This window comes from Zosterops lateralis (genome assembly GCF_965231275.1).
Source record: "Zosterops lateralis genome assembly, chromosome: 3".
In the NCBI taxonomy this organism is placed as follows: domain Eukaryota; kingdom Metazoa; phylum Chordata; class Aves; order Passeriformes; family Zosteropidae; genus Zosterops; species Zosterops lateralis.
Window position 1 is genome coordinate 72,208,972 of NC_139764.1, and position 12,738 is coordinate 72,221,709.

The 12,738-nt window shown below is 40.1% G+C and overlaps 1 protein-coding gene across 1 annotated transcript in view; it reads left to right on the forward strand.

Annotated features, from left to right (window-relative positions):
• The first annotated feature begins 1,263 nt into the window (after positions 1 to 1,263).
• Positions 1,264 to 12,738, forward strand: part of ASCC3 (activating signal cointegrator 1 complex subunit 3) — a 253,462-nt gene continuing 241,987 nt past the window's right edge. Inside the window, exon 1 of the mRNA XM_083857723.1 lies at positions 1,264 to 1,303. The gene's annotated coding sequence lies outside the window, so the exon portion shown is untranslated. The remainder of the gene's footprint in view (positions 1,304 to 12,738) is intronic.

Genomic DNA, 12,738 nt, shown 5'->3' on the forward strand with positions numbered 1-12,738 from the left:
CAAGATGGAAAGAACCTGTGTCATTCCATTGATTCTTAAGCAAATGTAGAAGTTGAACACAGACATAGATTTCCATGTAGTAGGAATGTAATATTAAGATAAAGTCTTCTCTATCAATATTTTTTTATCACATTCATACGTCCTATGTCTTCCAAAAGAATTAGTACATACTGAAGAAAACGAGAATTTTTTTTCTTGAGGCACATAGTAAGAGTCTATGTTAAATCATCTGCATTTGGCAAAATTAATTTCATGCAATGCCTAGCACTTCTAGCCCACTAAATATCTAGCAGCTCTTTATTGAAAAGCATCACCTTACACATATATACAGTATCAATACAACTGAGGACATAGGTCCTTATTTAGAAAGCTTGCTTCAAAAATCATAAAAATGAATAAGTAAGTGTAGACAAGCTCTACAGGCACACACTGAGGTGCACACATGGTTTGGCAAGAATTAAGTGTGCAGGAATGGATGAGCTGCTAAAGAGCTCTGAGGCCACAGACACCCACATCCAGGAAAGCCCGAGGCAGCGACACAGAAGCACAAAATGTTATGAGGAGAGCCTGAGGGAACTGGGGTTTATTCTGGAGAAAAGGAGGCTCAGGAGGAATCTTACTGCTCTCTATGACAGCCTGAAAGGAGGGTGTAGCCAGGGGGGGATCAGCATCTTCTCCCAGGCAACTACTGACAGGACAAGAGGACACCGTCTTAAGCTGTGCCAGGGGAGGTTTAGTTGGGACATTAGGAGAGATTTCTAGGCAGAAACGGTGATTAGTCTCTGGAATGGGCTGCTCAGGGAAGTGAAGTGTCCCCCGGCCATGCAGGTGTGCAAGGCTGGACGTGTCACTTGGGAGACCTGGTTTAGGTTACCAAGGTGGTTTGGGTTCGGTCATAGGCTGAACTAAAGATTACGTCTTTATCAACATAATTGATTCTGCGATTCTGTGAAATCCTGCTGGGAGCTGCCCTCACGGCATATTCCACGCTGGCCATAACTGGGGCGGGCGACCGGGCTCAGCGACATCCCGGCGAGACGCGTTTCGGCTGCACAGAGAACGCGGCCTATAGCCGAGGTGGGCCTGAGCGCGGCGCCGGCTCGGCGGGGCGCGGAGACCCGGGCGGGGGCCAGCGCGGCCCAGCGGGGACCGGCAGCACCGCCCGGCACGGCCCCGCCACGGCCCCGCCACGGGCACTGGAGTCCCGCGGGCCGCGCCGGCCCCGGCCCCGCCCGCTCGCCGTACGGCAGTGTCGCGCCGCGCCGGCTCTTGGCGGCAGCGGACCCGGCGGGCCGTAAGGCAGGTGCGCGGCGGGCGGGGGTCGGGCGGGCGCGGCGTGGGGGCCGCCGGGGAGGCCCCGCCGAGGGCGCCGCTCTGCGCTGCCCGTGCGTGCCGCGGTCCGGCACCCCGGTGCGGAGTGGAGCCGCCGGGACCGGCCTGCCCAGGCGCGGGGGTGCGTCCCGCCGCCGCTGCGCGGGTCTCTGCCCGCAGCCCCCGGGGCCGGGGCGTCGCTGCGCTGCCGGCGGGGCGCGGCGTTCGGGGCAGCCGGGCCGCCCGCCGGGGCCACGCGTTTCCTCCGGCGGGCAGGGCGGGCAGCGGGGCCGGGACTGGCAGCGGGGCCGGGGCCGGGGCAGTGCTGCTGGCCGTGCCCAGCCCCGGCGCGCATCGCGGCGGGTGATGCAAGGCCGCTCCCGAAGGCCCCGGTGCCTTGTGCTCCTCTCGGGCGCCTTCGGGGCTTCGCTTATGGGAACGGCGCTCGCTGTCGAGTGTACTTTCGGTACTGCCTACTGGTATTAATAAATGTAGAGAACGAGAAATGAAGAACGAAAAAAGCATGTGGTCACATAGAGCGTTCTTCCCTCTCGGGTACAAGTTCGTTTTGGCTGGTAGTGGTAAAGTGGCAGCTTTGCTTGTGGAACACATGACATTCTTGGAGCGTCCTAAGGCTTGCATTTCAGGTGCTTCAGGAGTGTGTGTCATATTGGAATTCAAATAATACCTTTGCTTAAAACCTTCTGTGAGTTCTGAATGTAGGTTTTGGTTTTGTTCTTAAAATACTAACATTAGTGTAGACCTTTTAAGTCTTACGACTTTTTAAACAATTGACTGTAAAGTAGTACCGTTCAAGTGAAATCAGTAACATAATTTCTGCAGAGAAGAAATCTGATAGTCAGGCTTAGTTACTTTCCCGAGGATAGACTTGACTTGAATCTAGCCAGTGACTAGAAAAAGTAGTTTCAGAGACGGTGCAGCAAGGGTTATGTATGTCCACATGGTAGGTTGCAGAGCTAAATTTTTAGGAGGAAGAAAACCAAACCAGCCATCAGGTCAGATGCAAACTGTCCTTCATCTAAGGATGGCACTGATGATAACAGGTGGTGAGTCTGATTAAATGCTGCTTTTCAGCAGATGCTCCAGTAGAATTATTTCCTTTGGATCTGACTTGCTTTGGCCAGAGGAGAGTAAACTTGCATCATCTTGAAAGTGCTTGTGTAGATTTATATCGGAATACAGATAACACCCAGCTAGGGCCTTTATGCATTGTATAAACAAACCAAACCAAAAGTTTACATGTTAGACCTCAGTTTTCTCTAAAAGCTGGCTTGGCCTTTGGAAGAGGTTAGGTCACGACTTCTACTGAATGAGAGAGAAGGCAAAAAATTGTCAAACAACAATGTTTTATTCTGACAGTTCTGTGTTTACAGAACTTGCTTTGAAGCTAAACCTGAAGCTCCTCGAGCAGTCTGGTGGAGGGCTATGAAGATGATTAAAAGACTGAAACATCTCTCTTACGAAGAGTGGCTGTGAGAGTTGGGCATGTTCAACCTCAAGAAGAGACAAGTGAGAGGAAACCTCATAAATGTGTATAACTGTCTGAAGAGAAGGTGTCAAGAGGATGGATCAAGGCTCTTTTTGGTGGTGCCAAGCCCTAGTACAAGGGGCAGTGGAGAGACATTCATGCACAGGAAGTTCTGCCTATGCATGAGGAGGACTTTCTTCACTGTGTAGATGAATGAGCACTGGAACAAGTTGCTCTGAGAGGTTGTGCAGTCTCCTTCACTGGAGATACTCAAGACTGTCTGCACTGTGCCTTGTGCTCTAGGATGGGCCTACTTGAGCAGAGAGGTTGAACCAGATAATTCACTGTCGTCCCTTTCAGCTTTACCCATTCTGTGATTGTGATCAAAATTATTCTAATTTAGCCTCTAAAGCAGTTGCAAGTCCCTTGCTTGTCAGTATAATTTTCAGGTTTCTGTTGCGTAGTGTTCTGTTTTCAGGAAGAACATTTATAGTTGAAAAATATTTTTTTACAGAGTCAATAGAAAATTCATCCTTCATAAAAGGCTGGCATATATTTCTGCAGGTCCTGTTGACCTACAGTGCTTTCTCTGAAAAAGTTATCCTTTATAAATACTGAACTGAGCTCAGGCTGGTCCCTGTTTTTCTTGCATGTTTCATTCCTCTTCTGTTACATACTTACAGGAGCTGCTAGTGGGGTGTGGAGGTGGTTGGGGGAAGGAAAGACACATGTTGTCTTTTGCTGGGTAGATATAAAGTAAATTTTATTTGGAAGCTATTATAGGTGGGATTACTTCTAGCTGATATGGTCGTTTTGTTGTTTTGTGTGCTGAACAGATTTCTCCCTCCTACAAAATTTCTCTGTAGAAAATTGAAGTCCTCATTACTCCAAATAACAGCTTACTGTTTTCCTGGTAAATTGTTTGTAGTAACAATTGTTGAAGTTGGTGTTGAGCACTTTCTAGCCCACACATTTTCTTTAACTGAATTACACTTTAATGTTTGAAGAGAGAACTGAGACCAAAATCTACTCTCTAGTTCAGATAAGCTTACCTAATCAAAAGCATTTTAACTAACGACCTATAACATGTAGCTGGATGTTTGTTAGAAATACAACAGCTGATGTCTGAACTAAAAAGAGAAGGAAACAAGGGTAGGACCCAGAAACAGATTGAGAGACATTAGACTCCTAAATCCTAAACTATAATCCTCAGAATCTCTGTTGTCATTTCACCCTGTAGCTCTGTTTTCAAATAAAATGTTTGTCTAGTGTCTCTCTCCTGTAGCAGCCAGTAGGATGTGCTTAGATGATCTACTGAAAAAAAAGGGAAGACAAATCCAATTATACTTTCACTTTCATATTATTTTTTAGTAATCCATGATTTAAATAACTGATTATCTGTTTCTAAGCTGTTGTGTTCAGAGGCTATCAAGGTATTTGATGTCCATTAATTCATCTAGGTATACCTGAACTTTTAGTCTTTTTGGCATCTTGTGGCAATGAATTCCCAAATTCAGTTATTGTCTTTGTAGGAAAGGCATTCTACTTGGTATTATTCTCACCTTAAACTATTAAGTTTTGTCATGTACCTCCTTATTCTTACATTATGAGCAATAGTCAGTCATTGTGTATTTAGCCCTTCTTGCTTTTTAAATACCTCATCACATCACAGAAAGGAGCAATTTTGTGTTTATTGCAAGCACAGCCCATAAACGGATGCACAGTCAGGGCATTCTTTATGCTCGTCTCTGTCTCTGAGGAATTTGATTGCCTCTGTTTGCACAATGTCAATGTGAGCACATTCCTATACTGGCTTTAGGAGTTAACTTTCATCACATTCAAAGTGCTTGAGATTTGTGGCTAAAACAATGTTGATAGTGCAGCAATGTTTTGGCTGTTTCTGGCCTGCACATCAAAGCCTTCTTCCACCCTCCCTGCCCAGCAAGTAGGCAAGGGGGTGGGCAAGAGGCTGTGTAGGGACACAGCTTGGACAGTGGACCCAAACTGCCCAGTGGCATGTGCTGTAGTGTGTATTGCTCAGAAATAAAAACAGAGGTAGAGGAAGAAGAAAGGATGGGTTATTTGCTTTCAGGATGTCTGGTTTTTAGAGATTAGTAAACTGGAGCTTGTAGCATTGGTCACCTTGTGGGATATGGTGAGCATTTTTTTCCTTCACTTGTGGGGTATTTTTCCTTTTCTTCCTCTGTTAAACTGTCTGTATCTCAACCCTATAAGTTTTTTTTTCTTTTCTTCTTCCTGTTTTCTCCCCTGTGCCACTGGAGGGGGTGAGCAGTCAGCAGCATAGCTGCTGGCCAGGGTCAAGCCACCCCAACACTGCACAGACACCTAAAAATGTGATTGAAAGAAGCAGTAGCAGCACCCTGTGGTTTTGTGGTCATGATGCTCACTGAATTAACGAGTGGTGTGAAAGATCCCTATACTGGGTGTTTCTTGAGCTTATTCTAGACATAGATATTCCTCCTGAAGATGTACACAGCTGTGTATCGTTCAATGAAAATCCCTTTGACTAGAGTGAAGCCAAGAAAGAGCTAGGCTTCAGTAGCAATGTGGATTGTTTGAGTATTGCAGAAAGGGCAGTTGGTGTTTTCTGTCTTTATTCAGTACATAAACATGTGGACTAGAGTGTGGTGGCCAACCTGTTGCTGAGCGCAGCTCTGAGATGCGAAATAAAACTCTTGTTCTTTTTCTGTCTTGTTAAATCTAGTGGGTGCTAGAGAAAAATAACTTTAAAAGGAAGGTGCAGAATGTTTTACCTAGTTGATATTTTAGGGATAGAAAAGCTGCTGGCTCTCCCCTTTCATTTTATCCAGAACTTTGAAGCATTTGTCAGGTGAATTGTGAAGGAAATTTCAGTTTTCCAGTTGTAAACTGGCTTCTGAGAAGTGGTGAGAATAAGTATCTGACTTTGTACAATTGTGACTTACTTGCCTGCATTCAAATATTTTATAAACCAGCCATTTAAACAACCGCTCCTTTCTTTGAAACTGATGAGGATTGCTGAACTGTGTCACTTAGTGAGTTTCTGTTTGGAAACTGGATTCTGATTAATTTGTTCAAGAAATAGCAAGACATTAGTCTTAGCTGCTGCTCTAAGGTGAAGCAAGTGTTCAAAAAATGAGTAGACCTGGCACATCATGATATAGTTTAGTGAGCATGGTGGTATTTGGTCGAAGGTTAGACTTGATGATCCTGCAGGTATTTCCAACCTGAATGATTCCATTATTCTAATGTGCCCTCTCCTTGAAAGATTAGGGAAGAGTTAAGAGGATCTCTGAAAGTCCTCTCTTCAATTTCTTGTAAGAAATTTATTATTTGTGGTGAGTTAACCCCAGCCAGTAGCCAAATGCCAACCTCCCCACCTCTCACTTGCTCCCTTTAGCTGTGAAACGGAGTGAAAATAGCAGACATTTAACAGGTGCTTGGGAAGACAAACCCCATGAGTGGATGTGTCTTTGTTCCCCACACCCCTTGCTTCTCCTTTCCTAGAATTTTTCCTGCTGAGCAGGACATCATGGTACACATCGATGTTGCTTCCAAAACATGAATGTAAATAAAATACTTGGTTATATAATTTTCTTCATATTTTTGTTTCTGGGGCATCTTTAAAAGCTGATTCTCTAAATATGAATGGGCAGCCTATGTCCCATTCTAAATACTCATAATAATTGTTCAAAGGCTTTTAACTGTTCAACATGAGATTCTTGTGTAATATGTATGTATGTATTAGCTTACAGTACAATTTTCTAAAATATGTTTTAAGAAATTTTACATACATTCTAGCAGAATATGACTATGACTTGAGAAATGCAGCCATTTAAAAAAAATGTACAGCTGGAAAAATCCTGTTTTAACCTCCTCAAATCACTAGAGACATAATGGGGCTATTTTCCTTTTTATTATATCCGCCAAGAATAATATTATGCCTCAATTTATGTTCTCATTTTCTTATGTAATAAGCAGACACGTTTGCAAGCTTTGAAATGGTTTGGGATTTCCTCACTGTAGGAAATTGTACAGGTGTCTTTCTCAAAATATCCTCTTGCATATATGTCTAGCATTATGGACGGACAGCCCAGGAGGGATTGGCAGCATTTGTTATTTTTGATTCTAATTTGCACTTGTAACATTGCAGCACTACCTTTTTTTAAAAAAAAAGTTCTAATTCTAAACTGCAGTAATGATAAATTATCAATTAGAAAGCTGTTACTTGCTAGTCATCAAACAGCTGATGTGCTGTTTGAAGTGCCTGTGTGGAATGTGAGCTCTGAAGTGAAGACAAAGGATCCTGCCTTTAATAATATTATGTTATGTGACTATGTATCTATCCAATTGTGTTGCTTAAATATATTTTTAATTAACTTATTTTTTTCCTTTGTAGAAGAGCTTCTGCCTTGAAATAGGCATGTTTTCAGGCTGTAGGGGTATACTTATAATGCAAATCAGACCTTGAATAAATTTTTGCCTAATTTTTTAGGCTGAAATTTTGATGTTTTTCACCCCTATATCCTACCAACGTTAAGTCATATTTAAGCTAAATCAAGTGGGGAGTGGTCTGGCTTGGGACAGCTTATTGTGTATCTGTTATAACCTTGGGTTTCTTTACAACTCTCTTTGTGGGGAAGGAGGTAGTATTGCCTCCAGGCAGTAGGAGAAAGTTTTGAAGGGGAAAGCATCCCCAAAAGTCTGGCATGATTTGGACTGAAAAGCTTGTCTTGACAGGTTGACTTTTGGGACTCTGTATGGATCTTCACTACACTTCAGTATTTGACCACATTAGATCAGTGAGTTGTCTTATGGATGTGCCTCTGTCTGCTTTTCCAATAGGAAATACAAACTTGTAACTTTTTAACCACTGATCTGGACTGAACCTTAAGTGTTCTGTGACAAGGATCCAATAAGGATAAAAAGGACTGCTAGACCATGAGTGGTTTGTTTATATGGACATATATACCTTTGGAAAAGTTTATATATTCTGACAGGGACCTTTAGGGAGAGTGCTAGAAAGACTAAGGGGTAGTATAGTGTATTCAGAATTAAAACACTTTTTAGAAAAATTATGGATAAAATACACAGCTTTCAGGTTCCAGTTGCTGTGTATTATTGGAAAGATACTAACTAGAGAGTTTTCTGCAAACTCTGTCATGACATTCTTACTCCTTCCCTCCTCAAAAATTATGACAGGTATCAAATAACATACTGAATGATAAAAAAAGCAAAAAGGACATAGTTTAGAAAATACTACAAGCATTCTATAAAAATTAAATGAATGCAATAAATTCAAATATTGCAAAACACAGCAAACACATAAAGTTGCACGATACACTTGCATTGTTTTAATTAAATTGGTGCATTTGTGTGGACAAATTGATGCATTTGTTTAGTTCTTATTTTATGTAGTGAGTAATTTTCTATGTATTTCTGTATTATTTACTGCATCCATTGGTAAAAAGTCTGACTCAAAAGCTCCTGGAAATAGGATGACTTTATTTATAGCTGATAGTTTGGGAAACTTTTCATTTAGTGATAGCCAAAGTTGGCCAAAATCTGTGTTTCTTTTAAGCCCATTTCCATACTTATAGTACATGACAATTAAATTAATTTTCTTGTCTATTATGAGAAGGGCTGTAGAATCTACAGCTTATTCTTAGCTGGTTGAAAACTGCATATTTCTGTTCTGAAAAATAATTCTCTAGTTTAGGTGCTTGCAGATTTTCTGTTTCAGATTGCCAGCATTACCATTCTTATTACCAGTTTTAGTGATAAAATTGCTTAACACAAAAAAAATTAATATTTTCTTCAAATGAGAAATCCTGCTTCAGTGCTTTCAGAGGATAATTGTTCTGTAAGATTAAATGCGAATCTTGGCATAAGTTGCACTTTGCTTACACAGCTACTGTGTGTTGTCTGCAAGATGCAAAGATTTTATTAGCCATAATTAATTACTAAAGACATCCTTGAGAAGGAATTTTGATGTTTGCAAGATCGTTACTTCAGAACTGACATCCTGTCTTTGCAGGTAATATGAACATTGCGAATGACTTTGCTGTAAAAAAACTGAATGACTTACTGGTTTATAAGAAGTAAGACAGCAACTCTACTCATGCCACCTCTGTTTTGATTTGAGTAGTAATGTACAGGCAGGGTCTTAATGATTAGTGTACCTGGCTTAGTCTTTTATTTCATTTCATTTGAGATCCTTTGTAAATGCTGAAATAGATTATGTTTTTCTCAAAAGGGATGTTTATTGTTTTCTCCAAAAACATTTGGGAGAATGCTCCAGATACAAAATTATTCAGTTCCCACCTTGAGGCTTATTGAAGCCCTATTTTGAAGGAAATCAGCATTAATTATGAAGGATAATTACAGTGCTGAGTGGCTAATAAGCATCCAGTTATTTAGAACTGGGGAATAATACAGTATTTGAGGCATTTGTTTGTTGTCTATAAATATGGTAAGTGATTTGAGTGCTTGAACACATCCCTGTGAGTCTTTAAAAACCTCACAGAATTGCTCCATGTAAAGGCCAGTAAATCGCACTGGGGGCTTTATCCTTGTCTGTGCTTGCTGTTCACTGCAGGAGCATGTTACAGAGACGACTTTTTACTACCATCTGAACAAGTACTTCAGCATGCTCTTAGCCCAGCAGTTGTGCATTTGTGTATTACATGTAACACATGTATTATTATAGCACTTATGTTTGCTGAAATGCATCCCACATCCTCTCAGCCATCCTCAATGAGATGCAATATGTGTGTTACTTAGCTGTCATTAGCTCAAATTTTTTTCTTTCTTTCTTTCACTTACATATTTTTTTTTCATCCTCCCTTTCCTTCCTTTGAACACGTACATCCCTATTTACCTTCCTTTTGGGATGAGCCTTTCTGGAACAGAGTAAGTTGAAATCCCTGAGGTTGTTTTCAACCTCTGTTGATGGCATGGTGTGTAACAGAGGTATGGCGAGCCCCGTGTTTAAAGGGGGTTTAAACTTAAAGCAAAACTAAATAAATGACACCTCCACCATCTCCATCTTGTATTTGTGGCTTATGCCTAGTGTTTAAATGAACATACATGTTACATATGTTGAAGTTGTAAATTTGCTTATTAGTACATCTCCACGTGTAAAGCAAGTCTCATAGTTTCTGTTGCTTGGAATACAGTTTGTCTCTCACTGCAGGGAATGTAAAAGCGAAGGTGATGAGGTGTAAAACTACAGACATTTTTTAGTTTAACAACTGAATTACATTTTATGTTCTTGGAAAAGGAAGATGAGTTATTCTAGAAAGAGTTGTTTTAATTTTTTTTTTCTTTTTAACAACAGCAATCCTTAGTAACTATCTCAAAGTACATCTAAAATGAACACATTGAGCCAAGCCCCATCTTTGACATCATCCCAGAACAGTATCGGGCATAATCAGGGGAAACGCTTCTCCAGCTGATGAAAGCAGGGACGGTGTTAGGCAAGCTGGTGTTTAATCCCATGTGCATGGTTAAGATTGTGAAAAAATGTGGAAAGGGTTAATACTATATTGAACAAATGATTTGTAATTTCATTATTTGATTTTCTAGGGTTTTTTCTTTGTTTAGTGACTTCCGTAGTTAAGATGCTGAAATTGTCTCTTATGTGAACCATGGCACACAAAGGCACTGTTATGCCTCCTTGTTATGCGGAGGCACTTGTTTGAATTTTGGTATTCACTGAGGTGAATATTATGTGTCAGGAAGCCACTGTTTCTTCCTGAGTACATATTCCTTAATCTTGCTGTCATCCTTTTAAAGATTGACCCAGTCGTGACTGGAGATCAGCAATATTTGACCCAAACAACTTGAGAGAATTCCAGGGTGATGTCTGGGCTTTTTGTAGAAAGTGAGATGTCTGAAAGTGTACAGTCGTTACTACATCAGGCAGCACTGTTTGTAAAGGTGCAAAATATGAAGTTGGAAAATACAGTTGTTTTAGTGTCATGCTCTCACCTGCTATTTCTGATTATTGTCCCAGACATTATTAAACCACTATTATCCCTGGCTAACAACTTTGATGTTAGGTGTGTATCTGTACTCTTTGCATGAAACATGCTTGGAGAAGAAATTTTATTGTATCTAATAAAAATATTCTCAGAGGTCCAAAATAGCTTTTTTATCTAACGGTTTCATTTTTTTTTCTCTGAAGTGTTTTCTTTGGAATATTTATCCTTTGATGTGTATGATGTAGAAAGGATATACACTGAGAAGAATGTGTTGTTTGAGTGTTTTTAAATATTGAGTCTGATTTGTAAATAAAATATCAAGTTTACCTTTGTGTTAATGAAGCTGTGAAGTTAATTGTAGCCATTCAAATATGTGTTCATATCAGTAAAATTTAATGTTTGGGGATTTATTTTTAGTCTTCTTACATAGTAGTGTAAAGTAAAATATTGTATGTGATGATAAATTTTAAAATGTCTTAATGTGTCCTATGGTCTCACTGTTTGATTAATATATATTTTAAATGTAAAAAAAAGTTCCTTCACTGTCCTTTTAGCTTTTGTATAGCCTTATGGGTGGGGTATCTTTTGCCCTTTTAGTTGCTCTTTTAGTTTCTTTTTCATTTGACATGTTTCCACTTTCTGAAATGAAAGCGAAAATGCCATTTGAAATACTTTGTGGTCAATAGCAACCTGCTATTCACTGCCAATGTCTGAAGCCTCTTTTTCTTTATAATGTTCTTTGATTAACTTAGTTAATAGTAATAACTTCTTCAGGTTTTATAAACTGCAAGTTTACATAGGCAGCAAGAAACATTTTAATAGCTGGAAGAATTATAAGTAATTATAGGCAAAATCTGGGAACATGGCTTAATATTCCTTAAGTACTTAAAACAGAATCACTGCTGTGGAGTCTTAAAGGACAAATAAAAGGTAAAATATTATAGACTACAGAAGCTGGTACTTTAGGATCCTATGACTTTGGATTTTACCTGTGATTTTTAGCTGTGTCAATGCTATGTTTTTCCATCCTTTGTAAGGGAAGAAAGATTTCTGTTCAACTTGAGCATTGATGTACCAGATCTGAGTATTCACCTTCTCTTAGCCCTACTGGGCAGCTGGCTTGATCTGTTAGAGAGCACCGGAATTCAGTAAATTTCAAAAGGATATGTCTTTTGCAGTAATCTCAGTAATATTTCAGAGAAGGAGAGAAAGAAATGATTCTGTTATTTGCTTGTATTAGAAGCATAGGAAGGCCAGGAGTTGGAGGAAAACCAAGTAGCCTGTGAAAATATGAATTGGAAAACTCAATAATTTTTGCTACCTTTGTGGTACTGTGTCGCTGTAGGACACAAAATGAATGACACACACGCAGTCAAGTCGTCAGGGCAAAAAGAGGGAAGTTTATTTTTCTGCTTTGATTTTTATAGATTTTGGACAGTGACCACAGAGTGGAGGATGAGGTTGACACCCCTCCAACCACACCGGTCAAACTAGAAGTCTGTCAATAGTCCCTCCTCAAGAGAGGAATGATAAACAAGAAGAACAGTTTACAATAACATTACTTTGTTTACATGACAATCTATGAGAAACTCCACTACAAAAATGCAGGTATCAGAAGGCTGAAAAAGATCAGGGAGACAGTATTGCTAGAATTTTTTTTAATATTTCACTTTAATGAATAAAAACCTGCTGAGATTATGATTCATGTTTACTTTCAAACAATAAACTTTTAGTTGTTGCTTACCTGAGCTCTGAGTATAATTTGTCTTTATGTTTTACTTTCTCCTATAAAAAGTTTCAGTATTAAAATCACACTTGTTTTTAGAAGAAGTAAAATAGACTTTAAAAGTTACTTTCATCTTCAAAAAGCTTTAGAAGGCTGGATATTGCTCTTTCTGATTTACAAACAGGAAAGTTAAATGCTTTTTAAAAGAGGCAGGAAGTCTGAGGTAG